Below are 8,732 nucleotides of genomic sequence, written 5' to 3'. Positions count from 1 at the left end.
GTAGTTGTGGCCGAGTGGTGAAGGCGATGGACTAGAAATCCATTGGGGTTTCCCCGCGCAGGTTCGAATCCTGCCAACTACGGGGCGCAGTCCCCTTTTGGGCTGCCTGCAATTGACCCCGCTGCAGCCGTGGGACTCTGCTCCACACTGTACCTGGTGCCCAGGGAGACAGTAAAACCCACTTGCCTACAGCACTTGGCCTCTCCTGTCCCCGTCCCACCCCTTGAAATTCTTGGATGGATGGATGGGAAATCCTGCTCCCATTGACAAGGTAGGCAAGTTGGGGGAAGAGAATGGACCAGTGCTGAGTATGAGCTGTGAAAAGAGGTCCACTGTTGTTGGTTGTTGAGCAGAAGTTAAGAGCCTGATCTCGCCTGACATCCCAAGCAGCACAGCCCCACCAGCTCTCTTCCCTACACCTGAAGCTACAGCACCTCATCTCCAAAGAGAGCTTCCACAACACGGCCCTCATTGCTAAAGATGAAGGGAGGACACCTCATGGATCTGAGATCTAGCCAGCACTCACAAAGTGCCCCTCACTTTAGGTCTCACAAAGGCAGACTGGTGTGGAGCAGCAGGGAAGTGGGGGGAAGAGCCTCACGAAGAGGTTCTACCAGATCTGCCTGCTCAGAGCCTTCCTGGGATGCCTTGTAGCATTTAGGAAAGGGCACCTCCCAGTCCGGCGCTGCCCTGGGGCGACTGGGAGCCACCTCCACCCCCAGCAGTGCTGGGCAGGATAGGCACCGCTGAAGGAATGATGAGCAGGGGTTGGGGTTTCTCTGACTCCCTGGCACCCTGCATGGTGACAGGGGCAGCCCTTGGCTGTCGGCGAGCTGCAAGGGCAGGGCTGCGCCAGGAAGGAGGACAAGCCGGGAGCTGTGGGGGAGCGCAGCACAGCACGGGCAGGGTAAGGCCCACACAGGCGGTGTGAAAGGCAAGGCCCTACCTGCCATGCAACTTGCTTAGAGGAGCAAACACTGCCTAGGACTAAGAGCGTTTACCTCAGGGTCAACGTGACCTGAAGACCCAACCTAAACCGGCTCTCACTGGCTGAGAACACCCCATACAGACGATAAAACAATAGGAGCTTTGTCTTTCAAAAAAACCCCAGGTATGTAACTATGGCCAGAACAGCAATGGACCTGAATCTAGTATAAAACCCCTCCACCTGCACGGGACATTGGTTTAGAACGATGAAGATTAACACCCCACTGACCATACGTCCACACCACCTGCCTGGGAGAAGCACATACGGATTTTGTGAGCAACAGTAACTGATTAGCCCACCCCTTAACATGAGTAATTGGACTGGTTGACACAGCTGTATTGTAAACATATATAAACCCTGCTTTCCTCTAGGTCGGGGTCCTCCATGCGTTAGGCTGGGGCACTGCTATGTGCACAGCTAAAATCGGAGCATTATTTCCCTTGGTAATTGTATGCTAAGCGTCCTTGTCTCCCTCCCCAGCTGGCAAAGGACTGACTTTTATGCCGGGAACAGGCCCACAGCCCCCTGGGAGATGGATTTCTGGGCAGGGTTGCAGCCCTCGTGAGCTTGCTGGAGAGCAGCTCCTCTCTGCCCTGCAAAGCTACAGGGCTGTCCCCTCGCTCCAGGGGACAGCTCGGGTGCTCAGAGAGAAAGTCCCCATCCAGGGTTATGGGCAGGAGGTGTGGGGAGAAGGGCAAGGCAAGGCCCTTGCGCTTCCCACCCCAGGCCCACCGCCAGTGAGCTTTCCAGGGAGACATTTCTCCAGCCTGGGCGAGGGTGCGGGTAAGAGGAATGGAAAGGTGTGAGCACAAGTGCTGGTGCTGGCAGTGCCGGGGAGCATCGGGCAGGGCTGTGGGAGGTGCCGGCTGAGGTGCTGGGGGGAGCAGAGTGGCGCAGCGGAAGCGTGCTGGGCCCATAACCCAGAGGTCGATGGATCGAAACCATCCTCTGCTAGATGCTTCTTTTCCCTGCTCCTGACAGCTGCTGCCTCTCCCAGCAAGTTTCAACCTGCGCTGCTCTAGCGCTCTGGGCAGCCGTGGCCATGGCCCTACTGCTCCCTCAGCCCCTGCTCTCTGCCGCTGCCACCTTCTTTCTCCTTTGCCTTCTTAGGAGCCAGCACTCCCAAAGTGCCCCTCGGCAAAGCAGACGGGTGGGTGTGGACCAGCAGGCAGCTCTCCCCACAAGGAAGGGGGTGTCCTGGGGACACAGGTGTTTCTCCCTTCCCATCAGGCAGCTCAGTCCCCAACTTCACAGCCACAGGTGGGAACCTCCAGGGATCTGCACGTGGGGAGGAGGACAAGGCTGCTGCTACTTTGGGAAACTCCAGTGCCTGTCGGCTTTACCACCTGGGCGCTTCCACCGTCATAGTCTGTTTGCTGCCGTGCCCACTTGTAGGTCTAGCCAGGAGCAGGGCCGAGCAGGTATTCCCAATGGGCGCTGTATTGGCTATATGTGGTTAGCTGTTGGGAGGGGAGGGGAGAGGAGTGCTGCAAGGTGGCTTCTGTGAGAAGAGGTAAGGGGCTGCCCTGTGCCAGACACAGCTGGTTCCAGCTGCCTCCACAACACTGAGGCATCTCTGAAGTTTGTGGCATGGAGAGCACCCGTGATGGAGCTCCAGGATGACTTGCTCCTTCCCTTGCCAGGCCATGGATTGCAATGACCCTTCAAAAACAATCGAGAGTGGCCTCTTCCAGAAGTCCTCCTTGTCTGAGTGCTTCTGTGAGCTGGCAGCAGGAAGACGGCATGGGTATCTGCAAGGGAGCTCCCTGCTACCTGAGTACCTGATGGGCCAAAAGCCAGATGGGCATGTAGCATGGAATGTGGCAGATGCTCATATCTGACCATGAAACCTGAGCTAGAAGTGATCCACCTGGCCTATTTGCACATTACACAATAGGAATCATAATTGTTACCCTAGCATTGCCTGCTTTTCACTCACCGATTGCTGAGCTGATACAAGACCGGTGAACAAGATATGGACGTACCTAGTGCCTAAGAAGAAATCCAGGCTAGTTGCTGTGCCTTTTCAATTCAACCAAAGGGCACATCACGCAACCACACGTTAGCCCGGGACAGCGTGAACGGGACTCCAACTGGGGCAGACTCCGACTGTGTTAGCTCAGCGTTATGCCCTGCGGTATTCCCAATGGGCACTGTATTGGCTACATATGGCAAGGTTTTGGTAGCGGAGGGGTCAGGGGGTGCAGCAGGGTGGCCTCTGTGAGACGAGGTAAGGGGCTGCCCTGTGTCGGACACAGCCAGTTCCAGCTCCAGAGTGGACCCACCGCACGACACGGATGAGCCATCAGCAAAGTCTGTGGCCCCCCTGTGAAAACACATACCGGAAAGGGCAGAATACACCGGGCAGAGGGAGGAGGAAGGAACAAAAGGAGTGGGAAAGAGCAGAGGGAAGCTGCGTCCGGCTTGGGCAGGCAAAGGAGCCTGGTGCGAGGGAGTGAAGTTGAGCCTGGGACCGGGGAGAGGAAAGGTGGTGGTTGATGTTTGTCTTTTTGTTTCTCACTACGTGAATCTGTTTTAACTGGCAAAAAATTATTTTTTCCCAAATCAAGCCTGGTTTGCCCACAACAGTTTTTGCTAAGCCACGTCCTTGTGTTTATCTTGAGCCATGAGCTTTCTCATGCAGCCTTCAGTGCCCTGCACCCCAGCGAAGGTGGGGAAAGGAGTGAGCAGCTGGGTGGGTGTTTGGCTGTGCTCATACCACCAGAGGTGCATAGACACAAGCGCACGTACACTTGCATAGTACATGCACAGCTGGCACACGTATGAACGCAGATGGGGAGCGGCACCATTTCCAGCACCCACAGAAGCACCACCAGCACTGGCACAGGCATGAACAAGACAGCTGGCCCAAGCCTTTTCTTTCCCTCTGGCTGCTTAGGGCTGGAGATCAGTGCTGGAGACAGACCCCCTCCCTCCCACATGCACGCCAGCAGGTCCCTCGAACCCCTGGCCGTACCATAGGTCCGTGCAGAGTCCATGCCCGGAGCTCAGTCCTGGTGTGTCCAGCGTCCTGCTCCAAGCCTGGGCAGTCCCTGATGCTGATCTCCCCTAGTCGGCGGCTAGTGCAGCTTGAGATTCCCTAGCCAGCATCTTACACACACAGAAAAGCACACACAGCCTCGCAGCTTGAGGTCGTGCGTGTGTGTGCAGGGGGCTGGCAGGAGGAGGCCGGCCAGGCTGCCCAGTGGAGGAGCAGGAGGGAGGAGGCCACCAGGTGCGTTGGTGGTATAGTGGTGAGCATAGCTGCCTTCCAAGCAGTTGACCCGGGTTCGATTCCTGGCCAACGCAGAGAAACTTTTCTTCAGCCAGGCTCCACAAGTGCCTTGCCTCTGCTGCTCCAAAGGAACCCAGCTTCCCTCAGCAAGTCCAGCTCCCACAGGGCGTCGAGCCACGCTCCCCTTGACTCCCAACACAGCCTTGCCTGGTGGCCAGGCCTCTGGGCACCTCCTAGGCCAGCAGACACAGGCCTGCCTTTTAGCAAGGCCAGCCTTGGCAAAAGCAGACTGCGGGGGCTGCTTTGGACCATACAGAGATTCTCAGGGAGTGTTGAAGCACTGGAGCACCTGCCCAGAGAACTTTGGGACTCTCTATGCCTGGGTATCACACTCAAGTTCCCATGGGGCTCACGCACTGAGCCACCTGCTCTAGCTTTGGGGCTAGCCCTGCTTTGAGCAGGCATTTGGACTAGTGACCTCCTGAGAGATGCCTTGCAGTCTAGCTCCTTCCATGAAGCAACAAGTCCCAGGGAGAGCTGTGCCCTCCTTCCTCTGCACCACGGGCAGTAAGTGAGCCTCTTCCCCACAGGAACTGGAGCTCAGTCGTTGCTCAGCACTTGGCGCATCTCCTGTCCTTTTGCCTTCACGCTCCAGCCCCTTTGCCACACGCTGACTCCTTGAGACCGGCACAGCATTCCCCCAGGGGTTGGTGTGGCAGAGCCCTCCTTGCCCAGCCTTCCCGGCCACGAGGAGGGAGGAAGGAAGCACCCTTGTTGCCCCAGGAACCATCCACAAGGCAGCACTGCCGGCCAAGTGCTTGTCTTGCAATATCCTGAGGCTCTGGGGGGAATGGAGAGAAAGGTAGACGTGTGCCTGGAGGCCCTTGACCACGTGTTGGCGTGTGCAGAGTCATAATTTGCTGATGGTTCCTTTGGTTGCTCCCATGAAGGCTTGCCTTGGCCTTGAGCTTCTCTCTCTTGCCCCGCCCCCCTCTCTTAAGTGGGGGCTCTGCTCAGCCTGCTGTCCGGCCCTTGCTGCAGTCCCAGCTGTTGCCGAAGGAGAAATGGGCATAACCGTGCAGCCCCCAGTAGCAGGTGATTAGGCCTAGAACAGAAACATGGCCCCTAGGGAATTCCACTTTTCCACTCTCCCCTACAAAACTCACATTCTGCATGCCTCTCGCCTAAAATGCGGCTCTTTGGACATTCACCCACAACATCCTCCCTCCCTGCTTCCACTTAGCCCTCCAACAACCCTTCTGGGCAGAAGGCGTTCCAGGGAGTCAGGGAGTGCATCCTCCTGCTTCAAGCAGGCTCACACCAGCTGATGAGTGCTTTGTCCTTTCGGGTCATAAAGTATCTTGAGGGCAGACATTTCACAGCCTCTCTGCACCCCTGTTCCCATGCTTAGGCACCCTCAGGGTGATCATTTTGTTCATGTAGCCAGTCACAAACTGCCTGTTCACTTTCTGACCACTGGCTCCCATCCTCCAGCCGTCGCAGTAACCTCCTTGTGGGCACTGGGAGGCTCCCATTAGATCCCCACCAAGCTTTTTCTTCCCCCAGCTAAGCAAGCTTTGGGTCCTCAGCCTCTCCTCACAAGGCCCGAGCCCCCGGCCCCTGACTGTCCTAGGGATCCTCCGCTGAACTTGCTCCAGTTTATCATCACTTTTCCCTGGATACAAGGCGGTATTAGAGTATGCCAGAGCACATCGTGATTGAGGGAGATGCTGAGGGAGCTGGGTTTGTTCAGCCTGGAGAAGGTGAGGGGGCTTCGTGTGAAGGTGGCTCTCTGGCTTGCCAAGGCCTACCCTCAGCCAGAAAGACCTCGGGAGTGCAGGACCCAGGAGCAGCATGGCGTCCTGTGTGGTCAGCATGGCCTGAGCTGCAGCTCCCAGGGACTGGGGAGCTCTGGGAGATCTCTGGCTGCCCTCTGAAACCTGTAAGAGGGGCACAAAGTGTCCTTCCCGCAGTGTCCTCCAGGGAGGAGCAGCATTGGAGGCTACAGTGGAAGGAACATTTGCCATGACCGTGGGGAAGCAAATGGGCTGGGGACCATGCTGCTCCCAGACACTCCTCCCCCCCTGCTCAGTCCTGCAGATCCCAGGGATGGACGAGGAAAGCCCGCAGCAATGCTGCTTCTCCGGGACATGCTTTCAGAGGTGTGACTCTGTAGAGGTTTAACCCTACTCCAGTGACTGGCTGTTTCTCATGCCCTCTCTGAACGTAACCTGCCATTTGGTACCTTAGGCTTGGGCATGACAGCACGGTCTGTCCTGTGGGTTCAGAAGTACCGGATGCCAGCCCAGTGCTTCGGGCAGTCCCAAGGTACCAGGAGGTTCTGTCCTCAGTGTCCTGGGCTAAGTCTGAGATCCAGTAGAGTGTCTCTGCACGTGTTTCCTCCTGTCTGACTGCTGGGAGCAAGGGCCCTGCTCTCAACGCACAGACTCAAACCTTGGCAGAAGGAAGATAGCACCAGTGCAGCTTTTCCCCGCTGTGTGCATGTACCCTTCTTGGGCAGGCAGTGTGGTGGTCCCAGGGCATGAGGGAAAGTTCCCTCAGCCTCACAGTGAAATGTACCTGAGTCTGGAGCAGCCTCGGGAGAGAAAAGGGCACTCTCACTGAGGGAGAGGCCACTTTGGGGCAGAAGGGGACAGCGTGTCCTGGAAGAAAGGACCAGGGTTTGAAGTCAGCCAGGACTGTCCCAGCAGAGGAAGGCAGTCCAGCATGTGCAACCCATAACAAGCTGCTTTGGGCCCTCCTGCCAGCTCTTCCCTCTGTTGAATATCATCCCCTGCCCTCTCTCTTGGTCCCCTCCTTCGGCAAGGTCAGCAGCTCGGCTGCGACTGCAACCAAGAATAAGGATATCTGGTTGTTAATGGCTGCTTAGTATGAGCTACAAGGTGAGCAACAGGAGAGGCAATAACTTACTCAGGCTGTCCAACACGGGGGTGAAGGGAGGCAGCAGCAGAGGCCGCAAGTGCAAGCATCGAGCCACTGATCGCTGGGCCATGAATGTACTCTGTGAGGTGCAACGTTGATGAGGTTCTGCTGGAAACTTCATAACCAGGACTAATTGGGCGAAAGCAAGATTCTCACCGGTTACCAGCCTGGGTCTTGTAAGAGAGGGCAGGCCAGGCTTGCGCAAAGAGCTCTACTGCTCCCTTGAAAGGCCCTGTAAGTAGCAAGTGCCCTGGAGGAAGGCTCCACTTGGTGACAGCCAGGGAGATGGAGACACTGCTGGGGCTCAGCCAGGAGCATGTGCTCAGTGAGGGTGGCCAGAGGGGAAAGACAGCCTCTGTCCAGGAGGTCCCATGATGTAATGGTGAGCACTCTGGACTCTGAATCCAGCGATCTGAGTTCAAATCTCAGTGGGACCTCAACCTTTTGGCTCTCTGGGGGCTTTCCTCAGCATGCTTACACCTTAACAGCCTTGCTGTTGGGTCAATTGTTTGATGCGCTCCCATCTTTCCTTCCTTTCCTGTGCTGCCAGCCCTGGGACTGACATCAGGGCCCCTTCTCCTGCCCTGTGCCCAACAAACCTCTGCAGTCTTCCTGAGCAATGGCCCCTGTGCCCTCTCTGCTCCCTTGGTCTCAATGGCTGCTCGTGGATGAGGGGGTCCAGCAGTGGCTCACCAAATCACACAACAGCTGAGGTGGAGATCATGCAGTCCAAGCCCGGCTCAAAGCAGGGTCAAGTAGAGGAGGCTGTTTGGGGCCTTGTCTGGTTGGATGTTGGGCATCTCCACAGATGGAGACTCTACAACACTCCCTGGGCAAACGTTTTCCATGTTTGACAACCCTCACACTAAAACAGGGATACTGTGTGTGGCATTGCATGGATTTCCACCCCGTCCATTGCTTCTTGCGCTCTCTGTTTCGCTGAGGCTTCTCTGTCTCTCTTTTGCCTGCTTCTTTAGTTTTGATCCTCTGGTATCAGTTGAGGGCGCTCCACGCACAACTGGCAGTGCCCCATGCTTGGGGGTATGATTGATGCCATAGGACAGGGCTGGATCTCCCTCTTCCTTGCAGAGCAGGTGGCTAACTGAGGGAGGAGGAGAAGAAACCACCACGAGTCTCCAGCTATGCTGCACAAAGACTTTAATGAGAAGGACGAAATACAGTGGCACAGGACAGAGACCAAGAAACACATCTGCAGGGTTCAGGGAGGCACAGAGAATGGCCCATTTCCCAAGAACAAGCTAAATGCAAAGCACTTGCCTTTTCTGCCCTACTCGGTGGCAATCCCAGCCCACCAAGAGCAGTCCCTAACTCCGGCACCCTCCCCCCATCAGCAGGAGGTTCAGCAAAGCAGAAGAGAATGAGCCCTTTCTCGAGGAGCTCAGAGCAAAGCAGAGCCAGAGGAGGCACGGCGAGGCCTGCCGTGCAGCGAGGAGCAGCGGGCCCAGGTCCCTCCTGCCACGTGGGATGAGGACACCCAGCCCATGGGCGAGTCATAGATATGCTCCTGCTGCTGCAGGGTCCCCGTCTTCCTTCCTGCTCCAATGG

General features: G+C 56.7%; 4 non-coding genes across 4 annotated transcripts; all 4 read left to right on the top strand.

Moving 5' to 3' along the window:
* On the top strand, nucleotides 1-82 carry TRNAS-AGA (transfer RNA serine (anticodon AGA)). The gene has a single exon. It is a non-coding gene; the product is annotated as a tRNA-Ser (tRNA).
* Nucleotides 83-1,870: 1,788 nt separating this feature from the next.
* TRNAM-CAU (transfer RNA methionine (anticodon CAU)) lies at nucleotides 1,871-1,942 on the top strand. Its single transcript has one exon. It is a non-coding gene; the product is annotated as a tRNA-Met (tRNA).
* A 2,283-nt stretch (nucleotides 1,943-4,225) lies between these two features.
* Nucleotides 4,226-4,297, top strand: TRNAG-UCC (transfer RNA glycine (anticodon UCC)). The gene has a single exon. It is a non-coding gene; the product is annotated as a tRNA-Gly (tRNA).
* Nucleotides 4,298-7,531: 3,234 nt separating this feature from the next.
* Nucleotides 7,532-7,603, top strand: TRNAQ-CUG (transfer RNA glutamine (anticodon CUG)). Its single transcript has one exon. It is a non-coding gene; the product is annotated as a tRNA-Gln (tRNA).
* Nucleotides 7,604-8,732: the final 1,129 nt, after the last annotated feature.

This window comes from Aptenodytes patagonicus, chromosome 10 (genome assembly GCF_965638725.1).
Source record: "Aptenodytes patagonicus chromosome 10, bAptPat1.pri.cur, whole genome shotgun sequence".
In the NCBI taxonomy this organism is placed as follows: domain Eukaryota; kingdom Metazoa; phylum Chordata; class Aves; order Sphenisciformes; family Spheniscidae; genus Aptenodytes; species Aptenodytes patagonicus.
This window is presented reverse-complemented; position numbering and strand designations above follow the sequence as displayed.